This window comes from Euleptes europaea, chromosome 3 (genome assembly GCF_029931775.1).
Source record: "Euleptes europaea isolate rEulEur1 chromosome 3, rEulEur1.hap1, whole genome shotgun sequence".
NCBI classification, from domain to species: Eukaryota; Metazoa; Chordata; class Lepidosauria; order Squamata; family Sphaerodactylidae; genus Euleptes; species Euleptes europaea.
In genome coordinates this window covers 109,532,651-109,552,646 of record NC_079314.1, presented here as the reverse complement: position 1 = coordinate 109,552,646, position 19,996 = coordinate 109,532,651, and positions in this window count along the sequence as shown.

Genomic DNA, 19,996 nt, shown 5'->3' with positions numbered 1-19,996 from the left:
TTCCTCTTCCCATTCACGCCGCATCACCACATTCGTACGGACCGTGTCCTCCCATGGCCCCTCAGGAAACCCAGAGATGGCCGGTCTCTGACGTCGGCTCTCCGCTCCCGACTCCATCCAGGGACAGGGCGAATCCAGCCACAACCGCGGGCGAGGGACCTTTGGAATAGTCCCACAGCTCAGCCCCTTTCCCTTAGTCAAGAGCCAGGGATCAGGACGTATCCTGACACAAGATCCACAGCAAGTTCTCATGAAGCTGATCTGTATTGAGTTGAACCATTCGTTTATCAAGAACAGCGTTCTCCACTCTGACTGGCATAGGGGTGTGCAGCAAAAAAGAGAGTTATTTTTCAAATCTGGATATATTGGAGCCAAAAAAAATTGATATCCTGATTTCCTGTGTTCCAAATACTGGTATGGTATTCAGATCTGTTTTTTTTTTCCAGGTTTCCAATATTTTTTGGCTCCATTATTCCCTATGGGGGATCTTTCTAAGGGGCTTTGAGTTTTTTTTTTTTTTTTAAGGTACTGGCACCAAAACTATAGGGTAGCTGCTGGTGCCAGTACCTTAAATAACCACCAAATTTCAAGCCATTTGGACTAAGGAGTCAAACTCTATGGCCCCTGAACAAGGTGTTCCTGCCGTCCTCCATTGTTTCCTATGGGGGGGGGGGAACCATGAAAAATGTAAAACCTGAGACTCTCCCTATAAGCGAAGGCTATTGCAAGCTATTCCTAAACCCAACCAATGTAAAATTTGAGAATCTGAAAATAAGTAAAATGCAGGAATCTTGCAGTAAAACTAAGAATCCACCAAAAAACATGACCCCAACGCAAACCAACTCCAGGAAAGAACGAACTTAACTAATAATAATTTAAAAAAACCATACGTGTCATTGACAGAATCTTACCTAAAGTAGCCTGGCAAGCCCAAGAAGACACAAACATGGAGAAAGGGAGGGGGGAGGAAAAGGAGTCCCACGAGCCTGCAAATGCCGGCTCCTAATATTTCCAGTTAATTCCAAATATTTCCAGGATTTTTCGGGACCCATTTTTCGGTATCCCAAAAAATCCAAGAACAAGTCATTATAATTTTAGATCTGGGATTCAGGAGGTAAATTCTTTACTATGATGTCTAATTTTCAGATAGTAGGTGATGAGAAAATATATACCTGCGAGCCAGGAGAGCCACTAACCCTGTTCACAAGTTACAGTGAATGTACATAAAATTCATGTACAGTATATACTTGGCTAGGAGCCCCATGGTGCACAGTGGTAAGCTGCAGAACTGCAGTCCAAGCTCTGCTCACGACCTGAGTTCGATCCCAACAGAAGTTTGTTTCAGGTAGCCAGCACAAGGTTGACTCAGCCTTCCATCCTTCCGAGGTGGGATAAAAGGAGTACCCAGCTTGCTGGGGGTAAAGGGAAGATGACTGGGGAAGGCACTGGCAAACCACCCCGCAAACCAAGTCTGCCTAGTAAACGTCACAATGTGACATCACTCCATGGGTCAGGAATGACCCAGTGCTTGCACAGGGGACCTTTACCTTTACCTTTTACTTATATACTTGGCTATTCTTTGTTTGTGCATTGAGTAAGTAGGTATCCTGAAAAATCTCAGGTATGTTTTGGAGACCTGATAAGGTATTTTTCAGATATATATCTGACTCAGTTATATCTGGGTGCACATCACTAGATTGGCAGTAGCTCTCTTCACATGTTATAGTGAATGCATTTACACGCTGCCTTTATATGCGTACATTTGTTTGTACGAAAGAGCCAGTGCGTGTTCACTTTACAAATGAAATTGCTGACTGGTACCCAGATAAACATGGGGTTTGTGTCACAGATTCAACTGCACATACGTTGACTGTAATATGAGACTTACTCAATGCACAAACAAAGAGCAGCCAAGTATATACTGTACATGATTTTTACATACGTTCACTGCAACTTGTGAACAGGGCTAGTTGCTCTCCTGGATCTCAGGTACATATTTTTCTTATCACCTACTATCTGAAAATGAGAAATCATGGTAAATAATTTACCTCTTGAATCCCAGATCCAAAATTCTGATATTTGTTCTTGGAGAACACCCCTACTATGGAAGCAGATAATGCAAACAACATGTATCAAAGATATATACAACACATACCAAAATTTGCATCATACATGTATCCACAAAAATGAAGTCTAAACAAGTTTTCAGTGGAAGGATGCAAAATCCATGAAGTTGCCTTATGTGGAGTCAAACCACACAACCACTGGTCTATCAAGGCAAGTACTGTCTGCACTAATTGGAAGTGGCTGTCCGGGGTCACAAGCGGAGGTGTTTCACATCATTTACTACCTGACCCTTCTAACTAGAAACAGTGGGGATTGAACCTGGGACTTTGTGCAAGCAAAGCAGATGCTCTACCACCTTTGAAGCCCTCCACGGCCCTCATCAAACTGCATCACCTGATATATTCCCACATGGCACTTACATTCTTCTGAGAGCCTTCACCTTGCAGTGCCCTCTTAGATTTGTCCGTCTGGTGAAAGCTAGATCAGGGCTTTCACAGTGGTAGACCCAGTGTGGTAGAGAGCCAGTGTGGCATAGTGGTTAAGAGTGGTGGACTCGAATCTGAAGAACCGGGTTTGATTCCCACCTCCTCCACATGAGCAGGAGGCAAATCTGGTGAACTGAGTTGGTTTCCCCACTCCTACACATGAAGCCAGCTGGGTGACCTTGGGCTAGTCACAGTTCTCTTAGAGCTCTCTCAGCCCCACCTACCTCACAAGGTGTCTGTTGTGGGGTTAGGAAGGGAAGGAGATTGTAAGCCAGTTTGATTCTCCTTAAAAGGTAGAGAAAGTTGGCATATAAAAACCAATTCTTCTTCTTCTCACTTTAATCAGGACATGCACCTTTGCTGTGTTAATTACTCTGCCAACAGAGCACTTGCAGTGAGAAGGTGAACAAGTGAGTGGCAGAAGCACTAAGACAGAGTTGGAAGGGGCTCTCTGCAGGGTGGCTGTAGCAGCTGTTGGAATCAATAACTGCTACAGTCACTCAGAAGCTTCTTGTCATATGGAGCCTCCTCCACAGGTTCCTGTGAGAACCAGGGCATAGTCCATGCAATATGCCGCTTCCCAAATAGTATTGAACAAAAGGAGAGCCAAATTCTCTAACGATAAATTGAGCTTTTTTTAAAAAAAATGCAACAACCAGCCAAGCTGCCCTTATTGAGTCCCTCCTCCTGGCATCCATTTTAACTAGCAAGATGATGCTCGTATGGCTAGTCTGTGATGGAGACATCTCAATATGCTGTTTGCAGACAGCAGTGAAGCTTACCCTGTGCTAAGCATACCAAAAGCAATCTGTTATTCCCCCCCCCCCCCATCTTTACCATTAAATATGCCAGAGCGGAGATAATTGGCATTCATCTTTCTAAAGAAAAACTTGTAAATAAGACCATTCTCCCAAGCAACTCCATCAGCTGCACGGTGGGTTAGTTTAGATTTCAGAGGTGCCACCTAGCTCCACTCCTTGTTGATGGAGGAGAACAGCATTAACCTTTTCACTTGCACTAACAAAGACAAGCTAAGACAGGATGCGCAGTGACGATTGCAAATCTGGGTTTCGTTGTTGCCCTCGGCCTTCTGCAATTATCAAGCACTATCAAACTAATATTCGTAAGTGTATTTATCTTCATTTTAGAAGGTTATATATATGGTGGCTGGGTCACACTATCATCAACTTCACAAGCACAGATGTGGAATTTATTGAGTTTTTGCCAGCAGATGTTTTCCCCCTATGTCAGGTGGCTATTTTTTGCCTTATCATCTTTTAAAACCAGGAAAAATGTTGTTACTTATGAATAAACTGTAGTTTTAGATTTTGTCTTCAATGTAACCACTATTGGCTTTCTGTATTTTGTAGTTGCACAGTTGGTTTTTATTTTATGCTTATGTTTTTGCTTTGGGTTTTTATGCTTGTTATGACCATGTGGTTACAACAATCAGCTATCTGTATATTTACCCTCGGTAATTCTGCAAACTGACAACTGGAACAGTGGCAAATGATAAATAGCAAACTGACATAATGGGGAAATCTTTCACCCTCTGTAACACATAGCTGGCAGTTCAGTCCTGCTTCAGGAAACGTAGGAGAACTTACATATGTGTGGTTGGCCCTATCTTGTATGCTCACATAACAGTAGAGGATGATCTCCAGAAGAAGAAGAAGAAGAGGAAGAGGAAGAGGAAGAGGAAGAAGAAGAAGAAGAAGAAGAAGAAGAAGAAGAAGAAGAAGAGGAGGAGGAGGAGGAGTTGGTTTTGATATGCTGACTTTCTCTACCACTTATGGGAGACTCAAACTAGCTTACAATCCCCTTCCCTTCCCCTCCCCACAACAGACACCCTGTGAGGTAGGTGGGACTGAGAGAGTGTGACTTGCTCAAGGTCACCCAGCTGGCTTAATGTGTAGGAGTGGGGAAACAAATCCAGTCCACCAGATTAGCCTCCGCCGCTCATGTGGAGGAGTGGGGAATCAAGCCTGGTTCTCCAGATCAGAGTCCACCACTCCAAACCACCGCTCTTAACCACTACACCAAGCTGGCTCTCCAGGAAGGGTAGCAATCTGGAGACAGACAAGGAAAGAGACTTGAGAGGAGAGAAAGTGTGGACTAGGGCTGTCAAAAAAAAATTCGGTACAGTTCGGATTCGGCCGAATTTGACCCTTGTGGGTTCGGTATGTGCCGAAGTCCGAACTCCCCCGCTTCGGATCCCCGGTAATTCGGGGGGATCCGGAGTTCGGGGGGAAATTCGGCCCCCGCGCGCCTTCAGAGGGATTCCCTGAAGGCGCGCGGGGGCCCTTTAAACTGATCTGAGCCTCCCAGCTGGGAGGCGCAGGTCAGTTTAAAGGGCAGCCCGCACCTTTCAGCGGGCTCCGCTGGAGAGGCGCGGGCTGCCCTTTAAACTGATCTGCGCCTCCCGGCCAGGAGGCACAGATCAGTTTAAAGGACAGCCCGCCCCCCTTCAGCGGGCTCCCCTGAAGGCGCGCGGGGGCCCTTTAAACTGATCTGAGCCTCCCAGCTGGGAGGCGCAGGTCAGTTTAAAGGGCAGCCCGCACCTTTCAGCGGGCTCCGCTGGAGGGGTGGCCGAATTTGCTGGATTTATTCGCGAACTCCCGAACTCACTGAAATCGGCCCCCCCGGTTGCCCGCCAGTTTTTAGTTCGGATCCGTCCGAACAGAAAATCACCGAATCAGGGGAAATTCGGTTGATTTTCAGTTCGGACCAAACCGAATTGACAGCCCTAGTGTGGACCTCACTATCCTATCTAATTGCCCTGCTGCTGCCCCCTGCAGGGTCTTCTTATCTTCTTTGTACACCAGACATTGCCAAAAAATGGGTCCCCAAAAATCTCGGAAATATTTGGACTCAGAGCAGCAGAGAGAAACCAGAGGCTGCGGTAACTATCTGTACTTGAAGACAGTGTTTGGGAGCCAGGAGACTTTCTTGGGATATGAATATGTCTTTGCTACTTCATTGTTTTGCATGTTACACCTTGGGCTTCTAAAGTTACTCTTTCCTGGTTCGTTTCTACTCAACTTTGGGCAGACATCAGGACAGATTTGAGGCCAATTCATATAATCAAACAAATTACAGTCCTTACTGGCAAAGTACTACTATTATGGGCTGACAGGTTGGTTGTACCTGTTGAAATGATGTTTTATGCCAATGAAAAGTTTCATAACCTTTCAAACATTTCCGGGCATTTGAAATGCAATCTTTAAGAAATGCTTTTTAGAAAGAATCTGGATCAATCTGGATCAATCCATCCCTTGCAGTAAGGGGTGCAGGGGATGGTTTTGCCTCTGACCCATGAGGAAGGGAGCACAGGGGTCTGTGGGAGCAGAGCTGGGTCAAGGGATTTGTATGGACCAGATACTCCGTGGGAGTCTATGAAGGCACCAGGAGCTGGCAGAGGAAGTGTGAGTGAGTGGAAGCACTAAAAGTTGGCAAAGGCTTTTTATAGGCGGCTATAACAGGTATAAGAGCCCCGTGGCACAGAGTGGTAAGCTGCAGTACTGCAGTCCAAGCTCTGCTCACGACCTGAGTTCGATCCCAATGGAAGTTGATTTCAGGTAGCCGGCTCAAGGTTGACTCAGCCTTCCAGCCTTCCGAGGTCAGTAAAATGAGTACCCAGCTTGCTGGGGGTAAAGTGTAGATGACTAGGGTAGGCAATGGCAAAGCACCCCATATACAAAGTCTGCCTAGTAAACGTTGGGATGTGACATCACCCCATAGGTCAGTAATGACCCGGTGCTTGCAAAGGGGACCTTTACATTTTATAACAGGTATATACCAGGTAGGGAGCCTCGTGGCGCAGAGTGGTAAGCGGCAGCACTGCAGTCAAAGCTCTGCTCACAACCTGAGTTCGATCCCGACAGAATTCGGTTTCAGGTAGCTGGCTCAAGGATGACTCAGCCTTTCATCCTTCCGAGGTCAGGAAAATTAGTACCCAGCTTGCTGGGGGTAAAGTGTAAAAAGCTGGAGAAAGCAATGGCAAACCACCCCGTAAACATAGTCTGTCTAGTACTGGGGTCGGCAAACTCATTAGTCAAAAGAGCCAAATATCAACAGTACAACGATTGAGATTTCTTTTGAGAGCCAAATTTCTTAAACTTAAACTATATAGGTAGGTACACTGTTTATTAACTTAATAAACTTTAATTAAAGTTTTAAGCCTTAATTAAACTATAAGTACACTGAATAAAACTTTATATCATACTTAATAGTGATCTTATTTATTGATAAAAATTAAATTGTAAGTCCCTGCCATTTCCCCCTCCCCATCCGGAGTCCTCTTCTGGAGGCCTGGTTTACCGCCATAAAAGCCTATTGGTAGACCTGGCCTCCGGCTGAGTCCCATTGGGAGGCCAGGTCTACCCATTGGCTTTCTTGGCAGTAGACCTGGCCTCCAGAGGCCCATAGAAGCCAATGGGTAGACCTGGCCTCTGAAGGGGGAACTTTTTCCCTGAGTCCAGGTCTACCGCCAAGAAAGCCAGTGGGTAGAAATGGCCTCCCAATGGGACTCAGCTGGAGGCCAGGTCTACCAAAGGAAGCCCACCCCGCCCAACAGCTGATAGGTGGGGGGGCAGGAACCGCCGAGCCGCCTGCCCAGCAATCGCGCGGCTAGAGGGGAGGGGAGGCTTTAGCCTCCCAACCATTGAGGGCAAGGGAAAGGGGGACCTGGCCATTCTCCACGGTGGGGGGGGGAGAGAGACAGCACGCCCGCTCGCCTGCTTTCTCGCGCTCGCTCTCTCTCTCAGGCACTCCAGCTCCGCAGCCCGGCTGCCGGCGCGAGCAGGCGCGAGAGCAGGGGCTCCGAACCAAGTTTGGAGAGCCGCACTCAACGGGCCAAAGAGCAGCATGCGGCTCAGGAGCCGCAGTTTGCAGACCCCTGGTCTAGTAAACATGATGATATGATATCACCCCATGGGTTGCCAGATCCAGGTTGGGAAATACCTGGAGATTTTGGGGGTGGAGCCTGAGGAGGGCGAGGGACTTCAATGGCATAGAGTTGGGGAAGGGAGGGACTTCAATGCCATAGAGTCCAATTGCCAAAGTGGCCTTTTTCTCCAGGTGAACTGATCTCCATCGGCTGGAGTTCAGTTGTAATAGCAGGAGATCTCCAGCTAGTACCTGGAGGTTGGCAACCATAGCTGGATCTAAACTTCCAGGTGATACTTCTGTTAGACTGGCCCCCTTGGATGCAGATGACACAGCCAAGCAGTTGGGGCGATCCAGTCATGCAGCATTATTGAGGTCAATAGGTACTGTCCCAGGAGATAGGGTAGGTGCGTGGGTGGAAAGCCAGTCATATAGCGTGGGACCTAGGGTTGCCAACCTCCAGGTGGTGGCTGGAGATCTCCTGCTATTACAGCTGATCTCTCAGTTGAGAGGTGAACTCTATGGCATGATACTCCACTGAGGCCCTTCTCCTCCCCAAACCCCACCCTCTTTAGGCTCCACCCCCAAAATCTCCAGGTATTTCTCAACCCAGAGCTGTCAACCCTAGTGGGACTTGCTGTCTCTAAGGAAATAATTCCAACAGCTAAACAGATAGGAGTGCTGCTCAGCTGTCTTGAGGGAGGATTGGGGGGGATGAGCACAACTGTGACCAGGAGGGCACCTTCTTAGGTGCATGACCCTAAGCACCACAGGCAGAAAAACAATCCTTTTGCCCCATTGGAAATGTTCGGTAACAGCAGTGGCCTGCTTCATAAGGAGAGCTTCTGTGCAAATGGGCATTTGGAATTAGTGGGTTTTCAGTTTGAGGGCAGGTATTATTGTGATGGAGCCTTTTCCATGGGAGGTTTGGTTTTTTTGGAAGAGCCTTTGAGAAAGTCAGCATGATGCAGGAATGGGCATTTAGGCAGACAGCAGGTAGCACCAATTTAGCACACCACCTGGTTTCCCGTTTGCAGGTGATTGACTCTCATCCAAATACAAACGAGTATTCCTTATGACTATGGGTATGAGCTTTACAGGTTGCTAAGAGAAAGGTCTTATTTGAGGAAGGCATCCATTAAAGTAGATGAAATCCCCTGAGCTCTAATTCATAACTCATCTTATTCCATTTACATTAGAGACAGTATATGTATGTATGTGCTGACAAGCCACAATAGACTTACGGTGTCCCCCAGCTAGGCACTTTCGAAACAAGCAAAAAACAGAGGTGGGAAAAAGGAGGAGGAGGAGTTGGCTTTTATATGCCAACTTTCTCTACCACTTAAGGAAGAATCAAATCAGCTTACAATCACCTTCGCTTCCCCTTTCCACAACTGACACCCTGTGAGGTAGGTGGGGCTGAGAGAGTGTGACTAGCCCAAGGTCCGCCAGCTGGCTTCATGTGTGTGTGTGTGTGTGTGTGTGTGTGTGTGTGTGTGTGTGTGTGTGTGTAAAGTACCTTCAAGTCGCAGCCGACTTATGGTGACCTCTTTTTGGGTTTTCATGGCAAGAGACTAACAGAGATGGTTTGCCAGTGCCTTCCTCTGCACAGCAAAGCTTCATGTGTAGGAGTGGGGAAACAAATCCAGTTCACCAGATAAGCCTCCGCTGCTCATGTGTAGGAGTGGGGAATCAAACCCAGTTCTCCAGATCAGTCCACCACTCCAAACCACCACTCTTAACCACTACACCATGCTGGCTTGCCATTGCCTTCCTCTGCAGAGTCATCCTTGGTGGTCTCCCATCCAAGTGCTGACCCTGCTTAACTTCCAAGATCTGGCGAGATCGGAGACACTAACAATACAGCTACTAAAATATGCATGGAGAGCTGGGTGCCACAACAGGGTTCCAAAACTGTCTATGAAGCCCCACCAGGAAATGAGTCAGGCTCAAGGGAGATTGTCAAAGCCCTAGGGTTGCCAGGCCACAACTTGCAATCCCCAGGAGTAATGAGGGGGTGAGGACTGGCATGTCGGTGTCATCCTGGCAAGCTGATGTCACTTCCAGTTTTTACATACTCTAGTCATGACATACTCTAGGATTTACAAAAGCTCTATGGTAAACCATAGAGCGGGAGACATGGCACACCTACTTGAAAGGCCCTGTTCCTGCAGTGACATCAACAGAAGTAGATGATTTGGGGTGCCATGATGGCTTTCAGGTAATGTTCCACTAGTGTAGGGTTGCCAGCTCCAGGTTGGAAAATACCTGGAGATTTTGGGGGTGGAGCCTGAGGAGGGTGGGGTTTGGGGAGGGGAGGGACTTCAATGCCATGGAGTCCAATTGCCAAAGCAGCCATTTTCTCCTGGTAAACTGATCTCTATCTCCTGAAGATCTGTTGTAATAGCGTAGGGTTGCCAGGTCTCCCCCTCCTCTGGTGGGATGTTTTTTGGGCGGAGCTGGGGCTGGGATTGCATGGTTAAGGGCACGCCAACGTGATCTCGTCACTTCTGGTGTAAACTGGAAGTGATGTGATTGTGTCGGCATGGCCACACACACACACGATCACTGCTCCTGAGCCAGCCAATCCAAGCGACCTGGCAACCCTAGTCATAGCAGGAGATCTCCAGCCACCACACAGAGATCAGCAGCCCTATACAACTGCCATGAAGCACCTGCAGGGAATGAGGGGTCACCAATAATTAAGGTTGCCAAGTCCCTCTTTGCCACCAGTGGGAGATTTTGGGGGCGGAGCCTGAGGAGGGTGGGCTTTGGGGAGGGGAGGGACTTGGGGAGGGGAGAGGCACTGTGGTATAGTGGTTAAGAGAGGTGGTTTGTAGTGGTGGACTCTGATCTGGAGAACCGGGTTTGATTCCCCACTCCTCCACATGAGCGACGGACGCTAATCTGCTGAACTGGATTTGTTTCCCCACTCCTACACATGAACCCAGCTGGGTGACCTGTTGGGCGAGTCATTCTCTCTCAGCCTCATCTACCTCACAGGGTGTCTGTTGTGGGGAGGGGAAGGTGATTGTAAGCCGGTTGGATTCTGCCTTAAGTGGTAGAGAAAGTCGGCATATAAAACCCAACTCTTCTTCTTCTTCTTCGCCATAGAGTCCAATTGCCAAAGCGGCCAATTTCTCCAGGGGAACTGATCTCTGCTGGCTGGAGATCAGTAGTAACAGCAGGAGATCTCCAGCTAGCACCTGGAGGCTGGCAACCCTACCAATAATCCTCTTGGTTCTTGGTAGCTCGAACGCTGCAGCATCAGATCATAATGCCTGGCTACCCCCGGAATGTATTGCTATTGATGTCATTTAAAAAAAAAAAACCCTTGCATTTCCTCTTACTATCTGATACATGCCAGAGCTCTCGACAGCACTCCAAATCTTTATTAATCAAAGCGGAGTTGACTGCTGTAGTCTGAGTTGGAGTATAATCCTTAAGACTCAGTTCCCCCTCAAAAGGGGGGTGCGAGAAGCTGGTGATAGCTTGCCTGACAACAGGGTAAACAGATTATTGTGTTATTGCTGGCTGATTGCCGGAGTTATTTTGGAGCTCCATAATTCATTTAAAGAGATTTTTGACATTTATGAAATGACTTCCATAATCAACTGACAGTGCAATATCCTATAATTGTTCAATTAAAAATGACTACTAGTGCATTCATTTATTAGCAGAATCAGATAATTGTCTTGCCACTAAAGAGTACTTCACACACTTTGCACATCGACTGGAAATGTTGGAGTAGAAATCTGCAACACTAGAGCCAAGGTCCTGGGGATTTTTTTTCCCAAGCAAAGGTGTAATTATTATAGACCCCTGTAGTAAACACAGCTCTGTGAAATAATCTTTCTTTAAAAGGAGAAAGAGAGGGAGAGAAAACGAGAGGGGGGAGGGAGCGCATGCCTTTGCAAGATGTTTCTGTGCATTAAAACTCATAGCATTTTATTCGATGGGCATGAATGAAATTCCTTCAGACCATCAAAGATTACTCCATTTCCAAGGCGGTCAGTAGAAAGCACTCTAGAGATGTATCTCCTAGATTCCCTTTCTAGTATGTTCTCTCCTTTTCCTTTTTCTCCCTATGATAATAATTGTGTGCCATCAAGTCAGAACCAACTTGTGGCGACCCCAGGACCATGGAAGAATGAAAGAACAATATGGCTGATATTAGGGTTGCCAGGTCCCCCTTCACCACCGGTGGGAGGTCTTTGGGGTGGAGCCTGAGGAGGCCGGGGTTTGGGGAGGGGAGGGACTTCAATGCCATAGAGTCCAATTGCCAAAGCAGCCATTTTCTCCAGGGGAACTGATCTCTATCAGCTGGAGATAAGTTGTAATAGCAGGACTTTTTTCTTGTGAATTTTACAGGACTTTTTTCTTGTAAATTGTTCTATTATAAATGTGAATTTTCTCATGTGACTTTGTAGGCCCACCTGTCGCTGCTGTTTGTTAGCTTCACATAACAATGTTATTAGATTAGTTGTTAGCCTATTAAATATTTTGCATTTTGTTACTCTCTTGTTCGCTCCTGTACTGATTTCCTAATCTACTAACTAGAGGTTGGCACTTGGCAACCCTTGCCGACATGAAGGGACTGCATTCCATTTCATGGGGACATCAGACGTTCCATAACAAACCAGATTTACCAGCACAGTGTAGGTATGATTTTGAATTTCTCATCCCTGCTGGTTTGACTACCCTCTCCTTCCCCCAAAAATTGATTTTCCTTTTCTCTTTTGAGATACTAAGAGCCTGTTCCTAAAGGGGGGGAACTCTTCTGGAGCCATCATGACCTCGTGCTGGTGTAGGTGCCACCTTATCATGGAATAAGGTGGCACCTTTGCCAGTACGGGGGCAAACATGCCGGTGTCCAGGTGCCCCCACCCCCCACCACCAGCACAGCCATACTGGCAGGGTTTTCCCAGAAGGGAAAGCCTGTGCTGGCATAGGGGGCCTTCCCTGGCCATTCCCAGGTGTGAAACTGCCATTAGGCAGCTTCCACTGCCCTTTCACTCCGGGAAAGCCCCCTTGAGCGGCGGCGGGACTGGGCCTCTTTTTCGGTGACACAACCCTATTGTCAGAAATAAGCAATTTCTTCCCTTTAAATTTTTTTAAAAAAAATTATTTGGTGTCTTTTTCCCTCCGCAGCGCCTGGGGAGCGATAGAGGGGGCTGCGCAGTTGCGCCGCTCCTGGCTGCCGCAGAACTGCTCCCCCCTTCAAGATTGGGCTCCCATCTCTGGTTCTTTGTTTTCACATTACTTTCTGCTTCTTTGCACCAATTTTTTCTCTTAAAATATAAACATTGAATGGCATTCATCAGCATTATACGTGTAGTATACATATAAATGTAGTATACATGCCAATGATGAACTAGACCACTACCATTTCAGTTGCATATAAAACCACAAAACATTGAAATGAATAAGGAAGCTCAGTCCTATCCTGGAAAAGTTCCAAGTGCCCACAAAAATTAGGGTTGCCAAGCTCCAGGTACTGGCTGGAGATCTCCTGCTATTACAACTGATCTCCAGCCGATAGAGATCAGTTCACCTGGAGAAAATAGCCGCTTTGGCAATTGGACTCTATGGCATTGAAGTCCCTCCTCTCTCCAAACCCCACCCTCCTCAGGCTCCGCCCCAAAAACCTCCCTCGAAGAGGGACCTGGCAACGCTAACAAAAATGTAATTTTTACACTTTTTAATTTCTTAAATTTTAAATTTTTCCCTGCTGTCGGTTGGTTACAGGGGTCATATCAACCCTGTACTGAAAGTTCTGGACTAGTGACCCATTTCGTATCTATTTAGGGGCACAATCCAAAGTGCTGGTTCTTACCTTTATGGCCCCAAAGGGGTTGGGGGCAGAGTACCTGAAGGACCATCTCCTCCCATGCTTTCCAGTCTACTAATTAAGCTCTGCCCCATAAGCCCTCTCTAAGCCCCCGCCTTCAGAGGTGAGGCAGGTGGCGACTACAGACAGGGCATTTCCTGTGGTGGCACCTCACCTTTAGAACGCCTTCCCCCTTGAGGCTTTTCTGGCACCTACTGTACTTTCTTCACTTACTGTACCTTCTTTTTACCCAGGCTTTTAATTAGGAGTTTTTATCTTACCCACTTTTTAATTGTCAGCTTCTTTAGAAGAATCTGATTCAGGATCTAATGCAGCAAAATGTCATAAATTTCAAATTTCAACTGTTTTCAAAGCTTCCAATCTGAAATTCGATTTGGAGTGAAATGTTACCCTTAACATACTATTGTTTTGAAGGTAATAACATTAAATGTTAAAACCGGCACATTAATATATCTATACTCTGATTTTCCTCCTTAGACCGTCAATCTAACATAATAGAAATGCTGGCAGAGGGAGGTCAGGTTAGGAGCCAATCCATTCTAAATTTTGCCAGGATTCCCTTGAATTTATTTCACCTCTGGCAAATTCTTGATTTATGACTACCAGCGGGTCCCCAACCTTTTCAAGCCTGCGGGCACCTTTGGAATTCTGACGCACCTTGGTGGGCACAGCCGCAAAATGGCTGCCACAAAAATAGCTGCAGCCGGAGGCAGAGGCAGCCACAAAATAGCCGCAGCGGAAGAAATGTTTGTTTTGTTTTAATTCTGCCCAGCCGCTCAAAAGCCATGTTGGGCAAAAACACCCACCTGGCCCTGTCTACTTTCTAAAAACACTTGGTGGACACCAGAAAAGGTATTGGTGGGTGCCATGGTATCCATGGGCACCCCGTTAGGGACACCAGTCCACCCACTCCTTTGAGTGTTCTTTAAACAGAAGATTCCCATTACTCTGATTCACGAAACAGAAGTATGCAATGGAATACCAGAAACACCAGTCTATGCCAGCCTCCAAGGCCAGGCTCTGTTGTTAGCTTGTAGGAATTGTTGTTTGGAAGCAATACCTGTAAACAATGTTTTCACGATTAGACGCTGGTTACCTATAGTTTATCTATAGGTAATATACCATAGGAGCCCCGTGGCGCAGAGTGGTAAAGCTGCAGTACTGCAGTCAAAAGCTCTGCTCACGACCTGAGTTCGATCCCGACGGACGTCGGTTTCAGGTAGCCGGCTCAAGGTCGACTCAGCCTGCCATCCTTCCAAGGTCGGTCAAATGAGGACCCAGCTTGCTGGGGGTAAAGGGAAGATGACTGGGGAAGGCACTGGCAAACCACCCCATAAACAGAGTCTGCCTAGGAAATGTCGGGATGTGACATCACCCCATGGGTCAGGAATGACCTGGTGTTTGCACAGGGGACCTTTACCTTTAATACACCATATGAATACACCATATGAAGGATTTGCCAGCACCTGACCCAGTGCCAAGTTCATAGGGTCTAACTAGATGTTATCTCCTGCTGGCAACCCTACGTCACAAATGGGGGAGATACAGGGGGTCTGTGACAGCTCCATCCTAAGCAGAGTTACAACCCATTCCTGACCTTTAGGGCTGAAAGTCCTTAGGAGGTGCACAGGGGCCCACGCCGGCGTCCATGCCCCCTCGCACCAGTGCCTGTACCCCTTGCACTGGCAAGACTGGCATGGATGCCGGCGTTGGGCTTCTCATGCCACTCTCCCTGTGCTGCCATGGCAGCGCAGCCCTGGGACACCGGCTCAGCTTCCCGCCGGCATCCTGATGGCGCACTTCTGTGCACTGTCTTCCCAGGGGGCGGCCCAGGAGCGGCCCAGGGGTGGAGCCTGTTGAATTGAATGCTGGAGCCTAATTCCATTGACAGTGGGCTCAGTGCTCCTCTGGAATCAGCCCCTCCTTTCTGGTGACAGTTACTTGTAACCGACGCTGCCAACTGTCAGTATCTCTCTCAGTTTCACTCTCAGCATCACTCTCAGTATCGCTCTCTGCCTCGCTCTCTCTCAAGATGTAACAATGTTTCAGTTAGGATGAGAAACCTCAAAAGGAAAATGTTGTTTGTTTATTTTTTTATTTTTTTTATTAAATTTTTAAACAAAAAGGAAAAAACACAATACAAACAACAACAAATACAAAAGAAAAAAAGTATAACAATATAGAGAACTACATAATAAGGATGATATATCTATAGAGAGGTTCAAAATACAATCATTACATTCTTATTACAATCATCTTACCCATTTTGTTCCCACCTCCCTCCACCAGTGTACCCTTAATCCCTTCCACCACTGTGCTGAACTTCCGGAGAAGTGTCTAAACAGTTTATTAATAGATTATTTTAACAATAATTTATATTACCAAATTGTATCTACAACTTGTTTCACTACATCAATAAAATTCATTTTTGCCAGCTTATCCAATGTTTTTTTTAATTATTTTAAACGACTTTATGAACCTTTATTTAAAACAGTTTTCTTCCATTTTAATACGGGTGCTGTTCATATTCCTCCACGTATATAGTTTTTGGCGGTTTTGAACTCTGCTGCTTAAAACAGGTGAACTATCCTGCACCAAGTGAGTGATGGGATATTGCCCCACATGAGGGATTGGATTAATTTCCATTCCCCCCCCCCCAGAGCCAACTTTAGGTGGCCTCCTAAGCCCTTTCAGGCTGGGAACTCCCCCTTTGCCCTCGCCTCGATGTATGACACCTTTTTAGGTGGTGTATCCACATGGAACCCTATGGAGCGGTTCCACAGGGCTCGAGGGTGAGGGCAGCATTTTGGCTTCGGTGAGGGAGCTGAATCCTCCTTTGAAGGTGATGCAGCAGAGCCGGCTCATCCCTTCCCCTCAGAAATGGGCTGTTAGGCTCGTCTAAGGGCCGTGACAGCCCTGACCTGGATGGCCCAGGCTAGCCTGATCTCGTCAGATCTAAGAAGCTAAGCAGGGTCAGCCCTGGTTAGCATTTGGATGGGAGACCACCAAGGAAGTCCAGGGCTGCTGTGCAGAGGAAGGCACTGGCAAACCACCTCTGTTAGTCTCTTGCCATGAAAACCCCAAAAGGGGTCGCCATAAGTCGGCTGCGACTTGAAGGCACTTTACACACACACACAAGGGCTGTGACACCACTGCCCATAGAAAGGGGGGTATCTCTGCTTAAGATAGCACTGTGAGAGCACTAAGCAGATCATAAGGTTGGTTGTAGAATCCACTTCATAAGGCAGACTTCCACTTTTAAGCAACAGATTTTGACTTAGCGTTATCAGAAACCATCTGCTATGTACAATCATAAATCAATATTCCATTTAATAATATGAAAGGTACAGAGATGGGGAGGGGTGATGTAAGCAAACGATCACAAAAGAACGACTGACTGCAACCCCTTCATGACTATAATGATATATTTTTAAAAAAAGTTATCATTCTGTTTCTAAGGAAAACTTTCCAGAATTCTTGGCTGAAGTTCATAATTTACATTCAGATAATGATAATTAAAGAAATCCAGTGCAGTCACCAGATGGGCGATAATGCTTAATTTGTGGTTGCTACAGCAGAGCGTTTAATAATATGTTGCTTCAGATTTTCAACAAGACTTCAGTCGCGTTCTTCTCTCCATAAATCATTCCACACAACCCTCACTTTGAGCATCTAAAAAGGGGGATCGCATTTTGCCGCGCAGCCACAATAAACATCGGCAACATTTAAAGCAACTGCATAATTCAAATTTGGGATATACCAGCTAAGGCCCCGCAAAGGGAAAGAGGAACAATTTGGAAATCCTACCCTCTCACCAATATTTCCTCCTCTAGGATTCTATAAGCAGTAAGGGGCCTGAATGGGTAAATTCTCCCCACCCCTAGGGTTGCCAGCCTCCGGGTGGGGGCTGGAGATCTCCTGGAATTACAACTGATCTCCAGACTACATAAATTCCCTATTTGTATCTATTTATTTATTTAAAAGATTTATTCCGCATCTCCCGATGAAAATGGTTGCTTTAGCAGGTCGACAGCATGACATTATACCCTACACCGTCCTTCCCCTCCCTAAACCCCACCCTCCTAGGCTCCACCCCCAAATCTCCATGTATTTCTGAATCTGGAGTTGGCAACCTACTCACCTCACCTACATTCAATATTCTGAACCTCCTAGAGCATATTCATTGCTCATCAGTAGGGTTGCCAACCACCAGGTAATAGCTAGAGATCTCCTGCTATTACAACTGATCTCCAGCCGATAGAGATCAGTTTACCTGGAGAAAAATTGCCGCTTTGGCCCTGCTGGATCAGACCAGTGGTCCATCTAGTCCAGCATCCTATCTAGCACAGGGGCCATCCGGTTGCCCTCTGCTTACGATGGCACTGTTAGTGTTTGTTTTTGGTTTCCTCCATTGAGTTATAAAGTCATGGTTCAGGGTATGTGATGATGTAGCTACCCTCCAGTCTTCACATGAGGAATTTATAATTAGCCTGTAAAACAGTGGGGGTGAGCAAATGTTCACTTACTTCATTTCATTTTATAGCCTTTTTTATCAGCAAATTCAGTTCCCCACTTTTCTGTGTTGTAATATATAAGATGCACAAATAATATTGGAAAATCAGGAATAAATTGGTGCAAAGAAACAGAAAATGGTCCAAAACCAAAGGATTATGGGTTTGATTCACACACGAAAGAAACAATATCACAACAGGAATTTTCAAATCAAACAAACAGAGGTGGCATTTGGATTCATCCCATGCATTTGTTTGTACCCCATCTAATAAGGGAGGTGCGTATGTGGAAACAGCTTCCACAAAGATTCTCTTGATGGGTTAGAAATATGGTTGCCAGCTCCATGTTGGGAAACACCTGGCAATTTTAGGGGTGGAGCCTAAGGAGGGCAGAGTTTGGGGAGAGGAGGGGGTTCAGTTCACTCTATAATGCCATAGAGTCCACATTCCAAAGTGGCTATTTTCTCCAGGGGAACTGAGCTCTGTCGCCTGTAATCCCAGGAGATCTCCAGCCACCACCTGGAGGTTAAACCCCAATATGCACAGAAAACCACTCTCATGAAATTAACCCAAAATATAATAGGAAACAAATTACAAAATACAAAAGTACCATAGATTCAACGACAAAATTCCAAAGATGGTGTTTCAGCGTATGTTACAGTCATATACATTAACAAGGTAAGTATACATTTGTTCTTGTAGGTTATCCTGGCTGTGTAACCGTGGTCTTGGTATTTTCTTTCCTGATGTTTCGCCAGCAGCTGTGGCAGGCATCTTCAGAGGAGTAACACTGAAGGACAGTGTCTCTCAGTGTCAAGTGTGTAGGAAGAGTAATATATAGTCAGAAAGGGGTTGGGTTTGAGCTGAATCATTGTCCTGCAAAAAGTAACAAAGGTAATGTGCTAACCATTGTCCTGTAAGTATCAAGATAATGTGCTAATGAGGGTGTGGTATGTTAATATGGAACCATTGTATCCTGAAGTGATCTGTTAATGTGTGAAATCCAAAGCTAATCTGCATGGCTATTGTTGACTGTAGTCTTTGTTAGTCTGGATGTTTTCAAGACAGGAAGTATACATTTAATCATAATTCTTGTGCTAATGTCATTAAACAACTTTTATCTTTTTTTACAGGAACAATATTTTGTGCTTTCAACATGTGACAGGTTGAAGAGGAAGACGGCCATTTCTGTTCTTATATTTTCATCAATTCCTCTTCAGTTCCATATATTCTCAGTGTATGATTAATGGACTGCAGCCTATGGTTTGGTACAATCTCCTATTAGGTAGGTACTGGTCCTACTGCCTGAACAGGCTAGTTTCCTGGAATATACAGCTTACTGGTTCCTAGCTAGGATACCACCTGGAGGTTGGCAATCCTAGTTAAAACCAAACACACAGACTGCATGTAAAGACATGGGCATTGTGATGCACCTTTGGATTTGAGGGATTTGATTGCCTCTTTGTGACCTCACAACCCCGAGAGAGCACTGAGGATCAGCAAAGGGGATTCGGAGGAGGGAAATTAATTCCATATATTGATCTGAATGAATGGACCTATTCTTGCATGCAGGCGTTGAATATTTTTAAATGACCTACTCCATTCAGTCCATCTGCATCAACATGGTATCTATGCGGTGGCAGTGGATCCATGGTCTATACACCTCCCACCCCAACCAGAAGTGTGTATAGTCAGATTGGAAGTTGTGAGGGGCTGCTGATGGCATGGATCCCACCCCCATAACACACAGTTTATGAGCTGACAGGTGAGCAGAGCAGAGGTGTGGTTGAGGTAAACATGACGATCTGACTCGGGGGGGGGATAAAAACAAGCATCTGAGAGAAAGGCCAGCCAATCCCCATTCCAGAAAAAAAGGGGGGATAAGACGAGTGCAGTAGGAAGAAAATGGGTAAAGAGGCAGCCCCTCCCCAGTCTACCCTATGGAAGATGCCACTGGAATGGGAAGACTCTCACATTTAAATTCTAGACAGGTAGAAACTTGGAAAAAGAGGAAAGACTGCCAATCTGGAACCAGTCTATGCCTCAGCCAGACAACGCTAGACTAGTAATTTGGGTTGTGCGTATTGATAAACCCGAACCAAAAATAAACCCAAAAAGGCCTTTTTGGCTTCTTTCGGGTTTAATTTAACCCCAATATTAAAACTGGGAATAAAGCCGAAGCTGGATAATTGTTC